The sequence below is a fragment of the Taurulus bubalis genome (genome assembly GCF_910589615.1).
Source record: "Taurulus bubalis genome assembly, chromosome: 8".
Classification (NCBI taxonomy): domain Eukaryota; kingdom Metazoa; phylum Chordata; class Actinopteri; order Perciformes; family Cottidae; genus Taurulus; species Taurulus bubalis.
In genome coordinates this window covers 6,854,262-6,880,807 of record NC_136596.1, presented here as the reverse complement: position 1 = coordinate 6,880,807, position 26,546 = coordinate 6,854,262, and positions in this window count along the sequence as shown.

Sequence of the window (26,546 nt, the reverse complement as noted above, 5' to 3'; positions counted from 1 at the left end):
CCTCTCTCCGCTCTCTCTCTCTCTCTCTTGCCATGGCTTCATCTTTAATTTCAACATTGCACATTTGTTTTTCGTGCAAGACTGTCCTGACAGCGGTGCGAATGATGAATGGAGCAAGACAAGAGAAGACAAATGGGTCAAGATGGTGATGAGATTTCAGTCCCTTATGGTGCACCCTCTGTATGGGGACGGCGTGGTTTTAGAGTGTCAGGTGAGGCTGAAACCACAGCTGGCTGTGAAGCTTGCCTACGAGCAAAGACAGGCAAGGCAATTAAGAATGGCAGTGCGATAAACTTCTTCTTCAACCTCAAGCTAAATCATGCTGCTGAGGAGTGGAGAAAACTCTCAGGGTAGACTTGTTGCTGTGGCATTTTCAAGTTATATCCCCTTGCATGAAGTGTAGATTTAGGTTGTCGCCTTTGTTATTTGATGCCTTCATTGTCAGCATCCATAATCACAGAAAACTAGAATTACCGCCTCGCGGTTGTATGCCTCCGCCCACCAGTCACGTTGCAGTTTACATCTGTGTCTGTCCAAAATGTCATTGCTTTATCATTTTATCCTATAAAACATTGTGTGAAATTGTCCTAATTGGCTTATGAAAAGTCAGTGACCTTGATCTTTTACCACCAAATTCTAATCAGTCCATCCAGGAACCCAAGCAGGTGTTCGTGCCAAATGTTATATTGCATTCACAAGCATGGAACGGATGTGAGGACACAGTGACCTTTACTTTTGACCTCCAAAATCCACCAAATAATTTGGCGCTTTAGTCCAGGTGGACGTGTGTGCCAAATTTGATAAAAAAAAGTCCCCCCAGGCACTCCTGAGCTCTTGCGTTTTACGAGAAAAGACCGGACTGACGGACAATACGAAAACATAACGCCTCCGGCCACGTCTGTAGGCCGGCACGGAGGCATCAAAAAGTCTGACAACTACTGACATTCGAATAAATATGCAGTCGAATTTAATCATAAACAAGCCACAGCGCTTGTTGCTGCTGCTGGTCGAGCAGGAGCCGGTACTGGGGTGTGTGTGCAGTGTCTTAGTGCCGCGGTTTTGTTGGATTGTTTTGTTATAACTAAATGTGACTGGTTGTTGATTTGGACTTAATGACGCAGCAACGGCGAGGTTGGAGGCTTGCTCCACGGAGTGTCCACTGTTAGTGCTCCAAGCTCCCAGAGCCTCATTTTCTGAGAAAAAAAAAGAAAGTTTTTAAAAACTGCACCTTAATTATCTCCGCAAACCACATGGTTGTTTAACGTCATTTAAATTGCTACAATACCGTAACCCTTGTGAGAAGAGTTTTAAAAAGTAAATAAGTAACCGTTAATAAAGCATCTTTTTTTCTCATCTTAAGTGGTTAAAATAGCTCCGCAGGTCAGTCCACACCCCGTGTGACCTCCATCCGTGCCCGTAATAGTGCACAAAAATCGGCCGTATAGCAGAGTGAGCGTATGACAGTCTGTATGAACGCGCCGGGCAGTGGTTGGTCTGACAGTAACTCCAGGGACACTTTTCCCCAGTCCGCACCTGATGTGGACAACACTTCACTGAAGGCCTTGGTCGTTAACGCACGGGTCCGCCACTGATTTCTGTTACAGTTGAGCCTTGAGCCATCTTGCACTAAATGATGCAGATCCAAACAGGCAGGTGGGGCATACCAGAGGGAAAGGCTGGAAGTGGGGCACAGTCATTCTGTGCTCCAAGATGCCCTGCAGACACATCGCACTTTTTATCACTGCTGCATCTGGAAAAGACAAGATCAAGTGTGACAGACTACTTAATTTACCTTGCCCTGCCCAAGTGTGCATATTTAGTCATGTAAAAAAAAAAAAGATATAGAGATGTAGATTCCTGTTGCCTTTAAAGTTGATAGAGATAATAAGTACAGCATAGTCAGATGGTTTAAATTAGTCCACACGTTTGGCTCGGTAAGGAGAGGAATAGGACTCCTTCATCACTCGGAGCAAACCTTTTGATGGAGTATTTTTTCAAAAAGTTAGCACCCAGTTAAGAGTTTGATGAAAACTGCTTCAGACAAGAACTTCCCCATCCTCTCTACTCTATCACAAATAATCGCCCTGTACTCCTCTTCCTCCCCACACTCTGCTCACTGTCCTCAAAGCATCCTTATGAGATCTCATCACTAATGAAATCAGTGCGCCACTCCAACTCATGTAGCTATGGCGACTATTTCCAAAATGAGCAAGGTGACCTACTGTGTACATGTCTGAAAAGCTGCCGGCGGTGTATTTGTAGTGAATGGTGTAAGTACAAAAATATTTTCTCAGCTCTTTAAAAGTGTATTTGGAAGAATTTTGCCTCTGTAAATAGTCTAGATTTACAAAACCAATTGGAAATTACTGTAAATGACATGATCAGAAGTACAAAAAAAATCTGGTAGCTCACAGTCATTCTAGAAAGTAATAAACCGAACCAAGCTGAATAATGTGCAATAGAACAGTCTGATAATGGTGCAACTACAAAGACTGCGACACAATCTGAAGAGTTCTACTAATGACTCTGAAATAGGAGCCATCAAGACCCGCCTCTCCATTCTCCCCCATGGGTCCGCTACAAAATCCATCTCCTGTTAATAAGCAAATGATCCTGGGCCGATCTATTAGCCAATCCCCAAATCCTCATGGAGAGACAAACTCAAATCAACACACGAGTCACAGTCTTAAACCGATACTCCAACTAAAAACTTCCCGATTTCAAAGATGCCCACCCTGTAGGCTTGTGTGTTGGCGGCTAAAGATAGATGCATTCTTCATAGAGAGCTTGCCATGGTCATTCTGAATTCATGTCAGTTACAGTGGATTACAGCAGAAGAAAAGGGATCACAATGTCCATAGAAACGCCTAAAGCAATTCCTGCAGCTCAATCCACTTTTCTGCACTGAGTTTTTCACAGAATATGCCGCAGGGTGTGTTGTTTGCAGTGGTTCACATCTACGTCGGCTTGTGTTTGTCATGAGCATCAGCAGTTCCCCATGCAAGCTACAAATGGGAGCAGTATATTATATGAATATATTTGAGAAGTTAGGAGTATTTCTCATTTAATAAAGAACTTGGTACAAAATGAACATGTTCCTGTGGTGGCGGGGGCGGGGGCGGGGTTATGCTCAGGTGCAGAGGGAGAGGGGAGCGATTCAGAGAACAGGTGCCGGGATGAGGGATAATCAGGCTCAGCTGGGGGCAATTGGTGTCTGTGTCTCTCCCTGTTTAAAAGCCAGCAGTAGAAGGAGGAGCGAAGGCGACGCAGCTGATTGAAGAGCAGTAAGCCAAGGCGACGGCGCGGACGCGACAGGACCCGAGACAAGCAGGCAGGTGCACTCAGGGGCGAGGCCGAGAGCCCACCCGAGTCAGACAATAAAGCTTGTTACTAACCCCATCCCGAGTGTGTTGCCTTGTGTGCCGCCCAGAACTCACGGGGTAACGCAGAGTCGTTACAGTTCCATTTAACTACACTGGGATATTCTAACAAACAAAATTCTTGGCAATTAGCGTGTTCTTTTTTATTATCAATTTAGACAACATAATTGTGTATCATGATATTTCGATGTAGGATTTCCTCAGTATACAATTCCATTGAAAGACAATACATAATCATATTGAATTGTCACCCAGACATATTTTTTTGCAAAACAATGACCATAGAAATAAACAGACTGCTGTCAAGCTTTCAAGCCTATACAAGAGATCTAAAAATGAAATCATTGACTTTGGGAGACAACAGGTACATAGAAAATGTTTCTTTTGTGAAATAAAAAGATTCACTGTCAGGTTAGCTGATTTCTTTATGACTGATTGCAAGAAAAACAAGAAGAAAAGACTATTTTAAGTTAATCTAGATCATAAGAAATGTCTGTCCCAGTACAGTAAATCTACAACAGCACGGATGAACCAAGAATAATAAATGTATGTCTTCAGTTGGGCTGCTTTCCTATCTCAAAACAAAAATGGAACGCATGATACCAATTACAGATGCGCTTCCCTTAATTACAAATTTGATTTAATTTACCTTTATGATTATCATAAGACTGAAGCTGTGTTCGCGATTCACCCATACGTGCCAACAAACGCATGTAAAACATGTATGCAGACATCTAATGCAATAAAAACAGAACCACATGTGCAACCACTATCCATGTCTGTGACCGTGGTCACACTTGGTTTTTCAATGTGACTTTTGACATCCAGTCATGTCAGGGCGCATTAACCGTCAAATCTGTACGCTCCAAGATCTTGTTCGCATTGGGATCCTCTTTACCATGCCAAATGTTCTGGCATGTTCTGTATCTCTCCTTCATTTCTGTTCTCTAACATTTTATCCAATGCTGGAAATATTCTACTGGCAAATCAATCAGGACCAAGATGATGAGAAAAAAAGATGTAAGTAAAAGATGAAAACTGGGGCGTAAATGTGTCAGTCAGTACGTGCACAAACCATTGCTGTTATTTGTGTGCTCATGTTTGCGTCAGTCAATATGGAAATGGAGGAAGAAGAAAAATACGTATGTCTCAAGAGGACACACAGATTGAAAGAGAAAGAAAGAAAATAGGCAAAGGGAAAAAAAAAAGCGAAGGGAAATCATCTGCGAAAGCACCATACGTGGGGTGCCGATGCCTAGTTTGACTGACAATTACCAATGACTACAGCGAGGTATGAAACCCTGATCACGTTCAGGAAGGCTTGTAACTTGCTGTCAGGTTGTTTATTGTTAGCCCATTTCCTCCATCGGGTGATAACTAATAGCTGCCGCCCTACTATATAATGCAACCTAAGCTGTTCTATTAAAGCCATCCTGTGAGATCATGTTTTCATTGCAGCATCAATGGATTCGAGGGAATCGATTGTTTTTTAAATGTTGCCTACTTAAACACAATGCCACTGATCTGAAGCCGTGTACATTACGTACGTTCCCACTGATACGCTTCCCAGATTCCACTAGCATCCGCTTCTTGGTTCACTAGAAGGCAATGCATTTACAGTGTATGCAATGCATGGTTAAGACCAATAGCAGCCTCACATAGTGATATTATAAATACATATAACAAAAGGTGTGTTCTGTGTCAAGTTGTAGTGTTTAACTCATGTTTGAGGTTATATGGTTATAATGAGTAAAAACAGACACACATACACACGCCCCCTGACAGTGCTAACATTTAGAAGGAAGTCACTGACCTATAGAAAGCTTTAAATCTCTGCTGAGATAGTTCAACATTTTCGGGAAATATCTTTCTTCTCTTTCTTTCTGGGAAGAGTTTTGTGCGAGACAAATAAACTGGTAAGAAAATGGTGATTTATTTATTTTTTGTGCGGCAGCAAGGTTGTTTTTGCTCGTTTCAACGTGTACAGATTGTAAAGCCCTCCAAGGCCAATTTGGGATTTTGGGCTATACAAAATAAACAGAATTGTATTTCAGTGGGAAAGAAAGAGCTGTGTCTCCTGGGCGGGAGTGAGTACCGTGTCCTTTTGGATTTTTGGAGTCAGAGACGTACCACAACATCACTGCATATACAAATATTTGTATATGAAGATCAGGTCTTAGTTTCTATTCAGACCCATGTGTAAAGACACAACAAGCAAAAAAAACATTAACTACGGGGCTAATTTGTGTCATACACAATAGTTTTACTTTGAAGTGGCAGAAATATTTCATGGAAGAAAGTATGGCGGCACAGCGATGCAACTTTGAGTTAGTGGAGCTCTGCCATATGAAGACCATGTGACTTTTAATGTGTAATAAGTGCTGACAAGTACTCCCTGTTTTCATAGTACTCTACACAGCTTTGGTACAGTTATCCTGACAGAACAGATACATTATTCATGTCTGTAGGGTCGCTCTCAAAGCTATCAGCAGTCCCTAGACAATACCAGTGGCTAGCCTAGCTAGAGCCTTTATCACCCTGTTGAGTGTAATTTGATCTGTACAGCACAGCCAGCCAAGAGCTCAGGGAATCACCCAGCATCAAGCAGTCGGTCTAGAGAGGCTTTGGCTCGTAGCCCTTTACAAGGCTGTCCTTCAAAAAGGGTTTTCATTAATTTTATTTGCTGAGCAGATGACCAGCGAACAAAGGGAAGCCAGGAGAGAGCAACTAAAAACAAATGCACGTTCCTGCTGGTACATAATTAGTTGAGCACCGCTCCTCTCTTTTGTGAAGCAGTAATGTTTTCCTAGAGCCAGTCACACTCCAGCCAGCCTATGGTTCCTGCTGGACATAGTCCAGTTTTCACATTGGACAAATATGTTCCGCGAAGCAGGATCCCACGATACAATAACAGAGTGTTCAAACAACATACAGTTGTGAACTTTGATTTCAATCAGTATTTCCTTTGGTCGAGGACATAACTTCTACAAAATTGTATTTTTTTTTCTCCCTGTGCAATTTTGATTGGAAGTAGCTGGATTGTGTAACGATCACAAAGAATTGCCTGTCTTCCGAAGAAAGAAAGAAAGAAAGAAAGAAGAAGAAACGCTGTATGGACACATATGTCATATTCCATCTGTATTGAGACGTGTGTTAAGGTCTGACTTCTTGAGTGTTGTGTGTAATCTAATATTAAACATAAATATTCTAATTTTGCACCTCAGTGTTCAACATACGCATCCTGACAACATGGATAAAATAAAAAAAATAGGTATTAGAAACAAAAAACAAGCCTACATAACCTTTGCCCTCTCTTACTACGCTAGTTTCCCTCTCTTATCTTCTATTTCATATCCACTCAGTGTTTTATTTTTTGTGTATAATCTTCTACATGTTTTAATTTTCTCCTTTACAGTTGCATCATAAATGAACTCTTTTGACTGTAATTAAATGATCATTTGTATTAGTCCTCACCAATTGTTAAGTGACTAATTGTTCAGATTCCTCACAGACCATGCTGAGTCCCACTACTTTGAAACAACTTTTGTTAGGTTCAAATACATGTTTTGCTTGGTGCGTGATTTGGACTGTTTTGAGGTCAACCAAATCTTCATCTTCCAGGATATTTAATTTGATAAAGAGTGAGTTTGTGTTTGATTTATATGCATTTCCACCCACTTAAGTTATATGGGACTCTAAAGGAACAGTTAACGGTCAATAATAGGGCTGCAACGACGAATCAATAAAATCGATAAAAATCGATTATCAAAAGTGTTGGCAACGAATTTCATTATCGATTCGTTGTGTCGCGTGATTATTATGTCGGGCAATAAGTCGCAGAGGAAAAAAAAAGAGCGGAGCAGAGCAACTGGCCGGCCAGCGTTTCTGAGATCGGAGTGAGACACGAGAAAAGCTGAGGTTGTGATGTTCTCAAAAATAGAAGATCTTTGACGAGTCGAGTCTTGGCCAATCAGCGTCTTCATGTTCCTCAAACTTGTTTTTAATGGAAGCTAGTCAGCTTGCTATCACGTTAGCTAACGTGTTTGGGTTGTGTATTGTCGTTAAAGTTACGTTATGTTCGGTTACAGTTCAGTCTTGCTTGTAAAAAAACGTAACGTGATGAAACATGCCGTCACTCTCCGGTCTGGTTCAGTTCACGCTGTCACTCGTTAACGTTAAACCGGCACACCGGCGGATCTGGCTGCAGGTTTTTTTTTTTTTTTGAAATCAAAGTAGAATGAAGCAAATCACGTAGTTGGGCTTAGCAAACAACGTGACGTCGTGGTCATAAGAGACCCAGAATGAAAGAGTTAAAGGAAGAGGACGCTCTATATGGAGCAGTACAGCTTCCCTCTGTCCCAGTATTTCATACATATTGATAAAGAAGGGTATGTAAATGCAGCCTCTGGAGGGATCAATTACAGTAAAAAGGGCTCACATTTGGCAGATGTAAAGCATAGATGTGTATGTTTTTAGTGTTAGTCCATTTTATTGTTTTAATTAACAGCTCAGGGATGTTCAAGGAGCAACCTGTTTGTGCACTTTCTGAAGATGTTTTGCAATGTCACTTCTGTTTTTGAATAAAGGGTTGGAAATGAACGCTTTTTTTGATTAAAAAATGTTTTTATCCGATTCATCGATTAATCGAAAAAATAATGAACCGATTAATCGATTATTAAAATAATCGTTAGTTGCAGCCCTAGTCTATAATAACGTTTTGTACTTTAGCTGGTGTTGTAGATAGAGGTTGGGGAACCTTTAACGGCATTAAAGAATGTCTCTTCATGATTGAATTACAGACAAGGCTGACCGAAAGACTGACTAAAACAGTGACTGTAAATGTCATACAGTTGACTTGCTAATGGATTCCAAGTAGCTGTCAAGTGGCATGGATTTTCATGGTCTTCCATGAGTGTTTTCGGTTGTACTCCATCCACTTACTGAACAAAACCATATTCCATCCACTTATATGACCAGCTTTTTTGAAAAGATTGTTTTCTGTGCTTATAGCTGAGGTAGGGAGAAATCGGATCTCTTCTTTTCAAAGTAACACAGTATCTATTTCTTATATTATAACAAAAATTACGTTCCTGCATTAAATAGATAAGTCATTACCTCCTCAGTATTGATATTTACTGTACATCTATTAGCGTGATCATTTTATAACACTTCCCACCTAAATGTCCGCACAACTGACTTCCTAATGCACATGCTCATCTTTCAACAGCCGGGTAACTCACACAGCTCGCCTGAAGAACAAACTCAATACACTTTCCACTTCTGCAATAAGACCCAGACAAGGGGCTAGCATTCACATGTAATAATCAGCTCTGCCTGCCTTTCATGCTGGGACACAAACGCAGAAGAGTCAGAAATGATGCCTCGTGACCCATTTCATTTGCGAAGCTATGTTTTCATGATGAAGTTTGGTACTGTGTCCGCAATGTGTTCATTAACATGTTCTGGACATCTGTCATACGCCCGGCCGACACAGTACAGTAGATGTGTATTGTGCCAGTGCTGTGGCAGCCTATGCAGTATGACTGGGAGTGTGGCCGTGACTGGGGTTATATATAGCCACGTACCGAATAGCAGTTCCTGGCTCACTCACCAACGCCCTTGGGATCTGATGACATAGCCAGGGGGTTATGCTTCGTACTGGCTAAAAACCTCACTCTGGCAACTCTCAGTAGCCAGTCACAGTAGGAGGAGTAGGATTGGCTGAAGAAAAATCAACGATCGGTAAATAGAATGTCAGACAAGAGTGAAAGAGGGCCGAGGTACGTTTTCCAATCTGCTGCTGCTGTGGGGGGAAACTGTCCAGATGGAGCACCTTCCATCCCTTCCCTCCTCTTCCCTTTTCACATTTCCTTTTTCCGCCCTTTGGATCGCCAAATCTCAATTGTGAATTGACAGAGAGGAGAAATCATGAGCCTCCTCTTCAGTGACATCTCCACAGATAAAGACTCCCACACTCCCCCTGCAGCATCCCTATGCAGGGACAGGCGAGCAGGGAGAAATGCCATCTCCTCATCAAAGGATGCTCCAGATTCTTCGTGAGGTCTCACAGAAGCCGTGAGCAGCGTCAAGGCTCAGCCTCCATTGTGACACATTTGGGTGATGCGATTTTACCATGGAGACCTTGTGCAAACCAGCCGCCCGGGCAGACAGGGCGACATCCACGGTCCTCTGAGGAGACAGATCTGCTGTCTTTCTCTCTCCGTAAGACTGAACTCAACAGTGTGTGTTGAACAAGTAGTTCTCTACACTGCCTCAGATGTGTTTTTGTATGTCTTTTTTAATCAGGAAATATGTCTTGATTATCTAGCTTGCAACAACAACTTGATTGCTGATTTTTTTTTTTCCATGTGAAGATAGGCAACCTGCCACTGCCTTGATAATTGTAAAAGTCAATCAAATGCATGGCTTGGATGCAAAACACGCATGCATCACGCATCACATTTGCGTAGGCTGCAGAGTACCCGAGCAGCCGACCACCATAAGTGCTAAAAGGCTTTCGAGCCTCGAGGAGAAGTTGTCCGTCTTCCTTGACAAGCAGCCTTAGCTTATCTGTGTGTATGCAAAGGCCAAATGGCCTTTTAAAATCAATGCAATGAATGCCGGTGGTGTTTGGGCAATACAATCAATAAGGCAATATGCCAAGCAATGTTGTTTTTAATGAAACAATCAATTAGGAATTTTACACACTTCTTATTTCTTTGTACCAATGTTCTATTTTTAGGTTGAAAATATTTGAGTCACTTTGAGAGAAATGGATGCAACCCTTTACTTCACACGCTAACTGCAGATGTTCTGCTTTTTCCCCAACAGCTTCTGTACTGATTGCCTTGCAATGTGCTATGCATCGTGGATAAACACGCATTGTTATTGTGGACAATGTTTCATGATAGGACGGTCCTCTGTGATTCCTAACCCTAAGGTGTGTTCATTTAATTAAATTAAAAACCAGATGGAGGCCCTTGCGAGTCCAAGTTGCAGCAGACATTGAAATAAGAATTACAAAAACGCGTAGACCCCGAGGATGCACATAAAAACCACGACCAATCAAATGATTGGCCAACGGCCAATACGGGCGTGCTGGGCTGCGGTGTACAAGGGGCCAAATTTGATTTGGCCTGCTGTTAGTGTTCCTGAATATTTGCAGGAGTGCAATGTGCCTCTTACGTAATTAGCCTCCTGTGCAAAATGTTATTTGTTTGGGTTAATCTATGTGTAATTACCCTCCTAAAGCAAATCTGAAAAGTGCTTGAATGATCTCCATTGAAGGTGAATTACGCAAATGTCTCCTGTTAAATTGCACTTTGTCGGGATAAGTATAAGTTCAATGCAACATTTTCACATCACACAAGGTTTTAGTCCAGCACACCACTCTGCAATGTCACTTCCATCTGTGCGCTTATCACTCCCTCCCTGGCTTCTCCTCCATGTGACTGCTCTGCCACTGAGACAGAGACCATTCTGTCTGCCGCCCAGACAAGCCAGTGTGCTTTTTATTTAACGAGACAATTGCTATCCTTTTTTTTTTCTATTAGAAGAAAGAACGAAAAAGGCGAGCTGTTTGACAGAAACTTACATCGGCCACAGTCACTTCAGTTAGGGAGCTGCGGTGACCTTCTCAGATTTAATTTCAGTTAGTCTTCCCCCCCTTCTTTCCCAGAACAAGTAAGTAATTAGAGCAGAAACATTTCCCCACACACCGGGGATGTCAGAGTGCAGAGCTGTCTGTCTCTCTGTCTTGTCTGTCTGTCTGTATGCTGGCAAGCTTCAATAAAACGGCCATAATTTTACAGCATCTGCTCCGGTTAAATATGTTTGTGCAAAATGTCTGAATACCCAGCACTTGTCGTGCATTTGCTAAGATTGTCCATGTTGTGTGTGTAGTGATTCGGATTATTGGGGGTGGCAATTTATATTAGTGAAGATGTAGGCTCTTTACCTTTGTGTCTCTTTTTCCCCACAGAGACCAGAGAGTATTTTCAAACATGAAAAGCAGACTATCCGGTAATCCTAAAGCTAAACGGAATTAATCCCTGAAGATCACAAAACACTACTCTAAAAAAAGGGTGGGGAGGGCTGGGCCGCCAGCGTGTGTTTTGTTGGGACTGCTCCATGTGCATATCCCCCGTGACCTGCCTTTAGTCAACGCCTACCTTTTCCAGTCTCTGTTGTCATTCTTCACTAAGTAACCTTCCAGCTCAGCCCACCTAGTGTGCCAGATTTAGCCGATTTAATAGATATGTGCATGAACACAAACGCCTGTGATAACGCGGTTTACTTATTCCTTTTAACTTTTCCCATTTATTTTCTAGAAATTACCAATCATTTGCAGGCTTCAGTAGCATCTTTCTGACCAAAATGTAACAGCCAACTGTAAGCGCATGTAAGCTCAGTTATTATACAAATGAAATAAATAGATTAAACAGTTAAACACACTTCAATGTGAAAAAAGGTCATAAACTGCAATGATCTAAGGACGAGAATTGTGCGACTATTTCATTCTTTTCGCTATCGACAGACCAATATACTTTATCCATCGTGTCGGAGCCAGTACAGTAGTGTACACAGTCAACGCTTTCGACGGTGCGATGCCAAAAGTGATGATAAACAGAGGTCGAGCATAGACAGAATAAACAGAATCGCATAACCTTCTCAAAGTTCGGACTAAATACGAGCCAAAAGGACTTCTCCGCGCTCGCGCGTCGGGTCATGCACACAACGCCCATGTTCATCGAGGGGAAATTAGAAAGCGCCACAAGAAGAAAAGCGGTTTCCCTTTTGCCCTTACCGTCGGAGACCTTGAAACGACGACGGCCAGGACATCCTAGATTTCTTCAGCCCGGGTCGGTGCCCCGTATCCACGGCGTATGTCCGGTCCATGTTCCTCGGTTTGAGGTATCTCTCGGTGTCCGAAAAGCCTCTTTGTCTCACGCGGTCGTTCTTGCGCACTACCAGCGCGTGGTGGAGCGGAGCGAGCGCTGGCTGGTTCTGCCTCCACAGATGTTTGGGCGCCTTCGCGCTCACGTCGGTTCCGCCGCCGGCAGCCAGAGACGCCGTGCCCACTGTCCCGGAGGCAGGGTCCATCCTCCCCAAAACGTTGGTTTTAAAATATTGTGCAAAAGAAATAAACACTTTAGAGGCATTCAAATGGAATGACCCATGGGTTTAGGTGATGGGAGGGGACTTCACAGCACTGCGAGTCCAGGTGTGTTTTTTTAGAAATCTAAACAAACAACAAAATTATTTCCGAATGCAAAATTATAGGCCTTACCCTGGAAGTCATCAAGGCAACTTTATAGCCACTCTGAGTGCTTCACGTCCAGTTTTTTTTTTTTTTTTTGGAGCTCACGTAATGAGTTTAACACCATCAACTTCATCCTGCCCTGCAGAAACACATTGGACAAAGCCAGCCATGAACCCATTTACGCATTCCGAGGTAGACCTAGAAATGCGGTTTGGAACAGGGAAGTGTCCCACAGTGGAGCGGAACTCGACTCAATTAAATCTAGTCTCCAAGTGCTCCCCGCTTCCTCCGTACACGCCCATTCCAGCAAGGTGCTCGTGCTGCGGCGGCGGTCCGAGGACAGTCCTCGCGGACGGATGGTCATTCCACGTTACCACTGGAACTTCTGAGAACCCCCGCGGCTGCAGTTAACTTAACCCACGATGCGCGTAATACCAACTAGCCATGGCGCTGCTCTTCCCTTCCCAAGTCCCCTGCGAAGCACAAGCGGCGACGGGATATAGGGAGCAGGGTGATCCATAAAACATGAGCGACCCACCCAGAGCACCTCCCCTTAAATCCTCCATGACTGGAGAGAAGGAGATGGGAGTGGACAGAGATCCAGGTGGCCAAGATAATACAACACTGAAACAGTTTCAAAATCCAGTCGCCCAAATAGGTTTATCTCAAAAATATCCGTTGAGGTAGAGTTGGTGAAGAGGTGTCTTAAAAACAGAAGAGGCTGGCAAATGAAACACAGTGTGAAGCCTTGCATGTACACGTCAGTAGCTCATGTGTGGACTTTGTGCTGGCCCACCGCTACCTGCTGTGAAGTGAACCATACGCCCTGTACTGAGAGCACAACTGAACGGTACTGCACACACAGAGAACTGACCTCAGACCTAATTTGTATTTAAATTTAATTTATTTTCCAATACTCTGACCACAAACAAGGTCTCGAGAAGATCGTATCCCGTCATGCAGTGGAAGTCACCTTCACCAAACAATGTACCAAATGGGCAGCTTTTAACATTGGCCCACCTTGCATAAGTACACACACACACACACACACACACACACACACACACACACACACACACACACACACACACACACACACACACATACATATATATATATATATATACACACATATTAATCGTTGATTGAACAGTGAACATCACTTGATCACACATTTTTGCTGTTGCTAGATTATGTTGCTAGATTCCGGAAGAAGAGTCAGTTTGGGTTTAATGTTGCTCAGGGCTAATTGGTTCTGTGCCCAAGCGGGTACACAACCCAGCATTATTGCTGTCATTGGTGCAAACGGCTGCATTTTCTGTCCTCGCCTGCAGACGTAAATTGTAACCTCCAGGTGAACCATGCCTGACATTTTACTTAATTTCTTTTCATGTTTGTTTTGTTTTCTTGTTATGTTTGGGTTAATGGGGAAATGACTGAGATAACTATTAGTGCAGTCAAAAATCAGTGATTCTTTAATTATTTAACAGAGCAGCCAAACAAACCTGACCAATTCCCCTCACAGTAAGTAGATTCTTATTCACAACACAATTGTATAACCTTTCCAGAATGTAATTAAAATGTGAACAAACCTAAACCTAAACAAGTTGTTGTACAAATGACTCTCTTTAGTTAAGATGAAAAATGTCTAGTTGCAGCCTTGAGTTCCCTTTTACACATCGAAAAATGACCCAATCAGTTCCACACAATCAGCTGTACAGATTTTTTATTTAAAAAGAAGTACCGGTATCTGCATTTAGGTGTCTGAATTACTATCAGAAGAGAAAAAGTTGGATCTGTGCATCTTTATCTGTAACCTGCATGTATTTGTTGCTAAAAAACTAAGAAAGAAGAGAGAAAAACTGTTCCTTTACAAATTATGTTTGTTTAAAGCATATGACTCTTGGGATTACATTTTAGTGTTTGGGAATTCAATGCACCGATTAGCTTGTTGAGCCAATACCCAATAATATTATTGATGCTGCTATAGTCTGTCGGCACATATTTATATCGTATCACTTTTTCACATGTTAGTGACATAATGAACATCTGTTGTTTAGTGTTTCAATCTGTTCATTTGTTAATATTGTTGTGCCGTGCAATTATAAAGATTCACTCTTTATTTGTAATTAAAACCACATTGATGTGCATGGAAACCGAACAAAACCTGATGTTGTTTCATGTTCAGTTTGTAGTCCTAGGACTTGCCTCTAACAGCACAACCAATATATGCGGATGTACTTTGAGGCACTGAGGGCTACAGGTTATGTCAAATCTCTACCCTTCCTATAAATTAAAAAGAGGCTGTCACGCTAAATGTTTGCTCGTCACTGTGAATTGGCAAATACAGAGGCATTGGAACTTGTTTAATGGACAGACTCATTGTTATATATTCCCATCATGAGAGCGTCTAATGGAAACACAGTGCACTACTTCTTGGTCCGTGCATTAATACTGAAGACAGTCTCATTAAGCTACATACAAAGTTAATGTCACTAAATTCACTCAGAAGTTGCAGTTCCAATGTTTTACAACAGTATATTTCTTCCTCACATCTGTGTTGAATTATAGATGAATCAGGCTTGAAGCAGAGTCAAGACGTTATGGCCTTTGTTAAAAATCTCCCTGTCGCCCATTGTTTTTCCCTACAGTCCCTTAAACTGCTCGTACTTGGTCTGCTGTGTTATGAAAGCAGTCAATCTTTTGGTTGATATGGTGTTAACATGATGGGTTGTGACTCATGGTTTAATAGAGCGGCGTTCTTTCTTTCTTTTTACATCAGGTTGAGCATTGTTTTGGAGCTGCAGGCAATCTTTTTGAAAAGTTAGTTGATAAAAAAAAAATGAAAAAAAGCATTTGAGGTTCTCCAAGATAAAACAAGAAAAGGCATGGACATAATTGAAAATAATATATATGACCATCTAAAGTAGAGGAAAAAGAGACAGGCCTGTCCGGCCTTTTGTCTTCTTTCAAATAAGCACACAACCCCCTTTCAAACTCAACCCTCATAGAGCCCAAGTAATGTGGTTTTTAAAGAGTGGTGAGCTGTACACACAGGAATAGTTTGTCCTTTTTTAAGTTCACGTAAAAGGTTTGCTGACACTCATTCAGAGAGGATGAGCTGCCTCTGATGTACATCTAATGCCTGACACTTTTTGGCATTATCACAATGGGTACATCCCAAGTCTCTAAATTGTCGTTTCCTCGCTCCTCGCTCCTCGATTGAACCGGAAGTGGTTCTGCGCCGCCATCTTGACGGCCGTCCCAAAGCTCTTATTCTGCTCAGAGGAGCGAGGAGCGAGGATCGAGGAGCGAGGAGGGAAATTGGAGGAGTCATGATCGAGGAGCCCTGAGAGCAGGCTTCCAGGAAGTGTTTTAACGCTGGATACGCCCCCTCGCTGTTCATCTGTTATGTGATTGGACACTGCAGCTGAGCTGACTGATCGCTGGAGTTTCATACCAGAGTGAAGACGATCACAGATTAAACTCAAGCTATATATTAGATCTGTTTTCTTATTCACCATCTGGTTCAAATATCTTCATTGTAGGTCTGAATAATAAAAGGTCCACAAACAACTGTCTTCAAAGATTTTAACTGTTGTTTCCCTCAATAACTTGTATTATGTATCTCATTAAAATTGGAGAGAGCTGGAAAGAGGAAACACTTTGTACAACACGTAATGAAGAGAAAACATATTTATATTGTGGGTTATTTTATAATGATGTCACAATCAGAATTTCAAAACATACCGACGTAAATAATAAATAAATAAGACGCATTCCGCCGGTAGAAATCGATCCTGCGCGTATAAGCAGGACACATCATATAAATACTCAATGCAGTTTATTAAACGGTAACAGACGACAGAGAAAACATCTCCACTCTGACACTCATGATAACTTTGTCTTTATTAATGTAAATAGTAATTTAACACCATTAAATCAACTGAAAAAAAATGTATCAATATTTTAAGTGAATTTTTATTGGAATGTTCGCTAAAAACTCTACGGACAAAACTCCGTCAGCTGTTAAAGCGAGTCGGCCGCAGTCATCATAAACCGATGTCGCTTCAGAGGAAAGGACGTCTCATGTCTACTAAAACATATTTCCTTGCGTCTTCTCTCCTCGCTTGGTTTCCTTGCGTCTCTCTATGCATCCCTGGTGGGAGGGACTAAGACGCAAGGAAAAGACGCAAGTGAGGGAAACGGGGATGCAATTTAGAGACGTGGGATGTACCCATAGACTGTCTTGACTACGTTTTTATAATATGGGTTGCAGTTTCTGTCCGTGATGGAGTAGACAACGCTGTGAGCAATTTAGATGTGTGACGCACCCAACTACAGAGAGAAATGTTCAAATGAAGACGAAAACATACTGCATCTCTAAATTGACACGTTTTTGATATTATAGCACTCGTTTTGGAGAGGAGTGGAAACTATTTCAGCACTGCAACAGAGTCGCAATAAACATCGCTTCGCCTGGCTGAAAATGTAATTTAGAGCTAAGTGACACCAGTCTTTGTTGTTTCCCTCTAAAAGAAGTCCACAAGTCAATAACACTTTCTTCTTATTTAACGTTTCCCCCACAACACCATCTTCTCTAATTGAAGCTCTTTTAACAAGCCATGGCCTTATTAATAAGTTGTACCTCAATGCTTGTTTTTCTCGTGCTCATTTTCTCTGAGAACCACTGCATGCCACATCATTCTTGACACACAGAGAGAGAGAGCGAGAGAGAGCGAGAGAGAGCGAGAGAGAGAGAGAGAGAGAGAGAGAAGGTCAAGACAGAAACATGTGGGGGAAAGCAGATGCATTTTCTTTCTTTTCATCTTGCACATGACGCGCCACTGAACTGCGTTACGGAGATAGTGTGATGCTGATGAGGGAGAAACAGAGTCTATCGAAGCATGCCATCGCAATCAAAGACAAGTCAGAGGAGCGCATTTTACCTTTGATTGACAAGAGAACTGCCATCTGTTCCCATGTACAATACTAACTCAGGACAATGGGTATTGACCGTCTGGGCACACTTCTGGACCGTTCACTAAGTTAATCTTAGATACAGCAAGCTGTTTGTTGAGTTTGTTTCCGTCTCCACTCAGAGAATTGAGCTGGTTGGAGCCTCGGTGTCCGTCTCTGCCAAACCTCATTTCATTCTCGGGATAGGGTGTGATTCTCTTCTCACTTCTTGAATGGTCACGTTTTTAAGCGTAAGAGCGGGAGTGCACACAAAAAGGCTATTTGCTCATACATTTGTTGGTCTTCTCTTTGTTGTAAAACTAAATAGTCGCCATAACCTCTAAAACTGAGACTTTGAAGGTCTATAGCCAGTGCAATTTGCTTCACAAAATGTCACACATAAGCTTGGATAATTACAGTTTGAAATATATAAATAAATGAGATGTATAAGGCTATTGTGTTGCTGTATAACACAATAGATTAATCAAAATCACCGTGCTAAATGAGAAAACATATTGTGGCAAGGTTTTTCAAAAAACAAAAATCTCTTGAGTTGCTTTTATCTTGTTACATTCCCTGTTTTGAGATCAGTAAGTGCCAGTGGTGACAAACATGAATCTATTATGCCCAGTTATTAATGAGTCATACTCAGGCATCATTTAAATACCAGTGCTTTGCATTATTAGTCCACTACACATCAAGCATACTTTGCATTGCTGCCAACCATTTTTCAAATCAAACCGTTATTGATTTCCTACCTTTCAGGCAGTGATTTGTTTCTGGTAATTTCAATACGGTATGCAGCTCAATTAGCAGAGGCTTGGAAGTTGTGTGGAACATGTAATCCATCACAATGACATTCTGTACCAGTACAGACAGTTTCAGTTTTCCCTTTAGTTTCATCGTAGTCAGACTTTAACTATGGTTTAGATCTAATTCATAATCAGACAGCCTGCCAACGTCAAAATTCACACATTGCACAAAGCCGTCTAGTTTTTGACTTATCTTAAATATAACTAAATAACCATAAATTCTGGATAAAGTATGACTTTTTGGATGACTGGGAAACTGAAAAGAGTGGAACAATACAGAAAAAACTGTCCAGTGGCATAAAACTCAGCGCAATGTCGACCTGTGGCCGAGCTGGGCTAAGGATAGTTTCCTTGGGCATAAAGAAGCTGTTAATAATCTCTGCCACTACTGTATATTTCTAACGCCTTACTGCGGTTCCCAGTCCACCACATTGTTAGCAAACCAGGTGTCACTGATTGTCACCATGGCTCTTCAAAAATAGTTAGCGAAGCGCCATGGTTACAAGAAGAGCAAAATTAAGACCAGCTTAACGCTACAGACCAGTCTAAAATATCCCTGTGATTGTTGTCACAATGCCTTTAAGCAGCTGACTATCCAATCTTGGATACATATCCAATAGTCCATTAATATACAGCAATAACATAGCTTTGACAAAGAATAAAGGTGATGAACTGTGTACTGTGATGGATTGAAAGAAGTCTCTTTATATAGTTTTGTATGCCGTTCTGACATATATGGAGACAAAAAGCACTGTATCTCAAAATGTTTAGGATGCTTTGGATCACAAGAAAACATGACACAGCCACCAGTAAATGTGTAATTGCATTTCAACCTGTAAGCACAGTGTCAGGCACTTAGCGAGAGATGTGTCTTCAAATGCTGTATTGATTAAACCACCCCACTCTAATAACCCCCTACTCTAATTACCCATTCTACTGAAAGTTATTTTGTAGTGAAAGGACACACGCCACACACACACACACACACACACACACACACACACACACACACACACACACACACACACACGTCGTCCTACCTGCTGGTGTCAGCGGAGGTGATGGCGATGAGTGGCGTGGTGCGTATTGACAGTGTTGTGGGCCGTGGTGGAACTGCGACTGCGTCCGGTTCTGGCTTGCGATCAAGGTAGTACTGCTCTGCCTGTCGAAAGGCCAAAGGGGGCAACTGGATCGTCCGGGAAGACAGCCTCCGCACCTGGAAGGGCTCCATGCAGTTGACTGGCTCCGGCTCTGGGGAGTCGGATGAATCATCGGACACCTGGTTGAGGAGAAAATAACTGTTGGTGAATTCCCTGTTGGTGCAGTCCCTGCAAAATAGACAGCAATACAATTCTGAATTTCGAGGAAAAGATAGACCAAATCAGAATCAGAATGCAAAGATTCTTCACAGAAAACAGAAATTCTCCTAAGTGGGGGGGCAGTCTCTCAATCCATGGGAATCGGAGGGTGGCCCAGGCTCAAGTCGCCACACAGATCGAGTACGGAGTCTAGACTAGCACCTCACTACCATTGGGCATGTTAAAAACTATGAAACACAGGTTGTTAGTTAAAATACATCCACCTAGAGGGCCGGGTTGGATGCCATCATTTCCATAGAAGAGTCACACAGGTCACACAGACAAAGTTAGCGGCTAGCTGGTGTACATAGTGGAGTGCGTTTAGCAAGCAGCTCAAGTTTTGTTTAAAATTATACGTGTGCAGACTTGTTACCAAAACAAAGCGAAAAAGAGACAGAGTACTGGACTTACATTCACCCCGTGGTCAGAAGTAGGACTCCAAATTGATTCTAATGTTGATCTGAAAATAGCCAGTTGTTAGCTAACCTGTTAGCCATACAGTTACTTTAGTGCTCTGCACACAGACACACATTTTCACTTCGTCTGGCTGATTAGACATCTAGTTGCAGCTGGGCAGATTACCAAACTTCATCAACCAATAAGAATGATGTTGAGAAGTGGAACCCCTCGCACTGTGCTAACGAGAGGGTCTGACAGGTGTCAATCAAGCAGAGCCTCTTCAGCCTGCTGACAGTCCTAATCAAGCAAATAAGTGGAACCACCTGTGTACTGGAGGTAGGCCTTTTATTTTCATTATACTATATACTTTTTAAATGCATTTTCTGGAAACATAGTTGCTGCTGCACCACAGGCCAACCCAAAGTAGTATCTGGTGTTTTCCTCTTTTTCAGCATAGCCACAACACACATAATATATAATAAATAATATATAACACCACTTGTTCTTTTCTTATTTGAGCTGACACATGAGGTTAAGTACTTTTTCTCATGTATTTTATGTCTGTACTCAAGTCACTTTTGGACTCAAACGTCCTTGCATTAATCTGGGGGGCTCGGAAAGGTCTCTCCCCTAATACAGAAATTATGGTCTTATTTTTCATTGTGGAGTCTAACAACAATGAGGTTGTTCACTTAATGAAATTGCTGCGTCTTATGGAAAAACATCATATTCATAAAGTCACACACACATTTTAATATACTATATATCTGTAAAGGTTAAACTATTCCTTGCTTTCCCATATTTAAGTTGTAAATTATTTATTATCTACTTTATTTTCATCTATTGATTTGAGAACATAATTTGCACAACAGAAATGTACATCTTAATTTGACTTTCAAATTTCTCTCTGCATTACATTAGTCAATAATGAGTGAATACTAAGATGTGTCATGGGGAAGATATAACTGTGTTATTAACAATATTATAACGCTTTTAGGAGGAATGATGATGTCAGGGTATAATCTGTTGAATATATTGCAGAGAAAGAAACAAATATAATTAATATGAGTAACTCTTATTGTTGAGGACTTAAAAAAGGTTCAAATAGAGACTTCTATAAAGAAACTCACTTGAGGAGAAGTGGCAGCTCACAGTGAAAGCGCCACATCACATTGGGTCAAGAGGGGAGAATACAAAAAATAAAATGATAGGAATTTCAGCGGGAGACGAGAGCTATATGGAAGCTGAGACTTTGTACGTCTGAGGTAAGACAGCGTGAGAGCAGGGAATGTTATTCTACAGTAACTAGTCAACGTGGAGGAAACACATCAGGTTGTCAATATCAGAGAAGTTGATTCTGATGCAGCAGCAGAGACTCTCCTTGTACTCAAGACTGCTTCAAGGCCAATATAGTCAAACTTTTCACTGAATGTAAGCACCTGGAAATCCATTAGCAGTCATCAATCTCATTTTCAAACATTTTCAAACACATTACCGAATGCAAATTACTAGTTTTAATATGCAAATTGCTGTCTACTTTCATTGTGTTAGCCTCCAGTGAGAGATGCACTCCCCCCTTAGCACAAAGATTATGCTGGACAGTGGTAGACAGAAGCTACATTTTGTGTTGGGTCTCTGGTGCGCCGTCCTTGGGGACAGCCCAGAGGTAATCAGATATTTGCGTATTGAGTGGTTGCAGGAGTATCTTAGATTCAGGACTCACTTGACTACACACACACACACACACATTTATAGTGAGCTGGTGAGACCGCATGATGAACTGAGGCCAATTCTGTGCCATTAATCTTGCTGCGAACCATGAGGAGTTTTCATTTGCTCTGCATCAATAACAAGACTTCCCCATCAACTAAGACTCAATGGTTAACCTTTACATTCCACATAGCTCTTCTACAGGTGACACCTCGACATTATAAGCTTTTTCAATGGGGACTTTTTGTTTCAAGCTGCCCATCCTAAGCGGACAATAATGGCGCGGGTGGGTTTACATTAGGGTTAGTTGAAGTCCCGCTGTGTCGCATTACAGACAGTGAAGGGTGTCTCTCTGTGCCTGTATCAGACGCCGAACTGACCAAGCGTTGGTATTAGTGAATTGTAGCCCAATGAACAATAATAACTTAACATAGCAGGCTGAAATTAAGTCTCTGATGTTCTTATTTTGGCCAATTTTGTGTGTTGCAGATATCCATACGTGGTTTTTGCTGTCTCCCCTTTCCCTCTTTGTCGTGACTGTTCAGCTTCCCCCTCCATCGTGCGGCCCACCCCTGCCCGTCCATCCTTGTATCCATCAAGATGCCAATCTTCATCCAGAAAGCCATCGAACCCTTCATTCCTACATAATTACCTGTATTAGACTCATTGCTACAGACGGTTGCTTACAGAGGAGAACGGCATAGCTCGCATGATTAACCTTTTAATCATTTGGCAGTATATTCACAGACTACGAAACAATTTATGTAATGGCCCTTTGCTCTTTTAGTTTCTGGTTACTACTGATGTTACACTTGGGACTTGCACTTCATTTGATGCACTACTCGTATTAGGTCACTAATAAATCCTTCTATGAATGAGTTACAAACTTACATTAATTATTGATTGCCTTTAGTATACCCTAACCCCTAACCCACTTTCTTTTATCTCCTTCCATTTGTCAGTTAAAAGGAGAAGACCAGAATATTCAAGTTAGCAGCCAAGAGTCTTTCCCTTCATCAACTCTCCTTTACAGAAATAGGTTTAAAATTTTTGTCAGTGAGTTTTAATGTGTCTCTACGAGCTGTAACAGACCAATAGCTTTCTTAGACACACCAGACAGACGAGGTTACTTACAGTAGTTCATCCTCCTGCATGAGAGAGGTGTGACACAAGACTACAAAGGTGAGGACATTCAACTGTGTGTGTGTGTGCGTGTGCGTATGTGTGTGTGTTTATACACACACCGCCCTTCAGCTTCACTCGCTTGTGCTGTCTCTCTCAATGCCTAAAGTGGCACTTTATGATAAGTGGGATCAGTGAAAGGTTCCTTGGTCTGCTGTGACTCTTCTGGGCTCTGTGTACTTCATTTGCCATTCCATTGATGGGTCTGGTCGAGGGCGGGCTGCGAGGTCAGATTTGATGAAATCAGCAGTCAGCCGAACTCAGGTTGTGAATTTTCTGAATGTTCTTCTATTTTGTGGTACGACGTAGAGCTTACCAAAAGGAGACGCTTGCTATGCATCAGTCCTAGTCATTTTTTAAACAATGGGATAACAGACATTGAGATTGACAACGCAGCTTAACCATTTGTAGCCAGCAGCAATGCTCAGTTCGACTGGTTGAAACGACAGCGTTCACTTTCTTTATTAGCTGTAGCTACTCAGCTCAGTGGGTTAGTTTAAAACATAGGAACAGACAGATAGAATAGATTGACCGATTTATGCTTAATTGTTTGTATTTGTACGTTTCACTTTTACAGCCTGAGGTCCAACTCCAACTCCAGCTGCTGAAGTTTAAACTTTCCCAAATCCAACAAAGAGCAAGAAGAAGCCTCTGATATTCTCGCACCCAAGAACAGCTCCAAAGCAGGGAATGTTTAATTTGCCAACATGGTTTTCTGCAACCCAAAGTGACGAGAGGGTGGAGCTAAGTACAACCGAACACTGGATAAGACATTTTAGGCAGCCAACATTTTTTAAATTAACTTTCATGAATGAAAATCCCACTCGGAAGGGGTTACAGTTGTAAGAAATAAACACGGACAACACCCAGACTGGACAACGCTGTGCTAGCAACCTGTCAATCACAAGTTAGCCAAGCCCTAAAGAAAACTGTCTATTTACTATAAATTGAACCATACATTACTAAATGAACATCATACTCTTTTTTTTTTCTTCTCTAGAATTTAACCTGAAACTGTTACACTAAAGTATTACATTTACACAGGAGTACACAAACATAATCTTTACTATGTGGTTAATTGATATAGATTATTTATGTATTTAACTACCAGAAAATATGCTACGGTATATTGGGGTATATATTGTTATCGAGATAAAAAACGACCTATATAGGAATCCCACATCTAAACTCTTCAGAGATTTACGATTATGTATGTTGTCGAGAGAACGTTCAGTACAATACTCAGCCTTGAGACACAATGACAACCTCCCTTTTTGCCATGGTGATGAAATACTTCATTTATTTCAGAAAGATGTGGTTTCAGTGGGTATTTAATGTGGTTTTGGTTACCGAGAGAGTAAATAAATCATTACAAAATGAGTCCTGTGAGCTGAGCCCTTAGGGTGCTGTCACCATTTAGTCCCGAACAAGGAGAAAAATTATTCACTGCCACATTTTAGTACTGGTCCGATTCCTGTTCAAACCAAGAGGTGTAAACATGAAGTTTGACAGGTAACTCGTTGATTGGGCAGTTTTGGCAATCGGTATCCTGAATCATCAGCGCATCTTCAATTCAAGTAACTCCTGCTTCGGGTGTTTAGATTTATTTGAATTATTAAGTGATTATAAGAATTAGTAGTATTATTAGACTGCAAATTGACCATGTTATTTTGAATAATGGTGAAGACAGGACTGTACAAAAGCACCGTTGGATGCTCCTAGATGACTGGCGCGAACACGTAGCGCCGATATCGAGGATGCTGGAGGCGTTTTACTGTGAGATTGCTGTCACACACTATTTTAGGGAGTTCATTAACTGACATGGTAGGCTACACAGACCAAGTTATTTCACACCAGCCCAAACAAACCATATAACCGGGCCAACGCACCTGCGTAACCGAGCTTTAACCGAGCCAAACGAGTTAGGTGTGAAAGCACCCTTGGAGAGAAAATCTGCTAGAAAAGAATTACTGCAAGGACAGCGAGGTAAGACGTTTGTTTAAACAGCCTGAGGATACTCTCAACATGGCAACACATCAGTGTACCATGTATGTGGATTGGAATTTATTTGACCAAATCATTATTCACCACCCTTTCTTCTGGGAGTTGCTGCCTTTGATGAAGACCTGATGTGAGGCTTCTTAGATATACAGGTGGTTCAATATTGGCTCCAGGGACTTTCCCCCACATACAGCTCTGATTTATTTATGTAAGGACTGACAGGCGACCACATCTTTGCACATTTTGTTACATTCCCTTCAGCCTAACGGATTCCTCTTCCTGACTTCTCTGACTTTGTGATTAAGCCAAATGGCCTGGACTCCTTTTCGCTGTTCCACCGTTCTAATGGTCCTGCTGCACATCAAACATCAGGCATTTCTGCCCACCGCTTTGAAGATACATCACCGGGGTTCAAACTGTCACATGACGATCTGCTATTCATCAATTAATTCATATCAATCAGACCGTTATCTCAGCAAACATGACGCCAACCCTTTTTCATAAGGTGAATTTTTCATTACCACTTTTTTTTAGGTTGACCTTTTGAGAGATTAAGAGGGCACATCGGTTGGGTGTTGCTTGGTCGTTCAATTATTTGGTACGAGTTCACAGCCAAAACAGCATCTGGACAAGACCTCAGCCATGTCAGCTCTTTTGGCTTTATGACAATTGGGCCCATGATTTCATGGAAAGATAGCGGTGTGACATCATCAGTAGGCAATACATGTGTCGGGGTCGTGAAGAGCTCGCTTCCTTGATGCACCTTTCTCTATCCTTCCACAGTTTTTCCTTCACCATCCGAATGTTGGAGCGTTACCTAGGTGCCCGTCTGTGCCCGTCTATGGTGAGCAGGGTCGTCCTTCAATCAGAGGACCGGCGGTTCGATCCCCGGTTCTGCGAGGTACTTGTCCATGGGCAAGACACTCAAATTGCTCTCGTAGCTGTGCCTACGGTGTGTGAATGTGTGTGTGTGTGAATGTTAGTTACTCCTGATGGGCCTGTGGCACCTTCGCCACTGCCATCAGTGTGTGAATGGGTGTGTTAAAGCACTTTGAGTGCGTGGAAGACAAGAAAAGTACAGGTCCATTTACCAAGACAGGCAGAGAGGCATTTCTCTCTTTGAAAAAGATATCATCACCATTACAGTCTCTGATGACAATGAATATACATTCATCTGACATCATTTTACATTCCAAGTATTCCAGGATCTATGTTGATGATCCCACAAACACTTCAGAATCAAGTGGAAAACAAATGCGCCATCATCGCTTCAACCAAGGGGGCTACCTGCACTATACTCAGTATGTGCAGCATTTACTCGTCAGTGCCATCATCTTTCATCTCTGTGCTCTGAATTTATTGATTGATTTTTATCAGAGAATGAATCTTAAATGGATTCTGGGTAAAGCCTGGCGGCAAGGAGAGAAGTGACTGGGAAAGAACTTAACACAGACAATGCTGAGGAAGGAAGAGTGAGAAGGAG